Raw genomic sequence first — 1043 nt, 5'->3', positions numbered from 1 at the left:
CACGTGGGGGTACCCCATTAACGTAGCACCAGTTTGAGAGGTTTCCAGCTCCAAAATAAACTTTTGGCCTTCTTTAAAAGTTGATGGATCTTTTGCCATAAGTTGAGCCTTATCAGATTCATTTTTCATAGCTTGCAATAGTATGCCAATCAAGAGCCGGTCTTCACTAGTATGAGAAACGTCTACACAGTCTCCTCTCACAACGATGTATATCATTGTCCATCTTTTAGACAGCAATTCAGGCATATCTAAATGCTAATTTTGCAGGCTTCATAGATAGTTCTCAATGGCATCAAGCACTTTGTTGACTTGACGTCCAGTATCCTGACGAATTCCAAGGGTATATTGGAACATCCGGAAATAAACAGGAGAACAACACTCCCACAATGGCAATACTTGGGTTTCATGATTTCTTGATGCCAAACGCATAAGTTTGGGGCAACTTTCCCATAAAGGTCGGCATAAAACAAAACATAAAACCAATTTCCTATGATTGGTATCCATTTCAAGCATTGGTGGGCGTTTGGCTGGAAAACACTCTCCCTCGGTGGTACGCTGCAAAATGGATGGAGGGGGAAATGAGCTAGGTAGTGGAAGGGAATTCGTTGAGTCAAATTGTCGCCTACGGACAATAACACTTGTTTTGAAAGCGATGTATGAGTACTCAAACTCTTAGACATCTTTATCCCCATTGCCATTGTCGGCATCAATGTTGCCTACAACTTGACCATCCGTTTGGACGAATTTATCCAGGGCAAGTTTCCACCCCTCGAGGTTGTTTTCCAGAGGGTTTTTTGCGGACTTCCTTACCGCTGTTTTCACTTGTTTCAGCATTAGACCCTTACCATTGATGCATTGAACAATTTAATGGAGGTTTTCTTGGATTTATGCTCTAATTTAGACAGAAGAAAAACGGGAGGGCAGATTTTCCCCTCTTTTTTTGGCTTCCTCCCTCTTTGAATGCCCTGCCTTACTTGCCTCCTTTGATTTAATCTGCCACTTTCTGGAACTCAGAGTTTGATTCTTAGACGGCAGGACAATAG

This window comes from Tigriopus californicus, chromosome 12 (genome assembly GCF_007210705.1).
Source record: "Tigriopus californicus strain San Diego chromosome 12, Tcal_SD_v2.1, whole genome shotgun sequence".
In the NCBI taxonomy this organism is placed as follows: Eukaryota; Metazoa; Arthropoda; class Copepoda; order Harpacticoida; family Harpacticidae; genus Tigriopus; species Tigriopus californicus.
Note: the sequence above shows the minus strand (reverse complement) of the source record.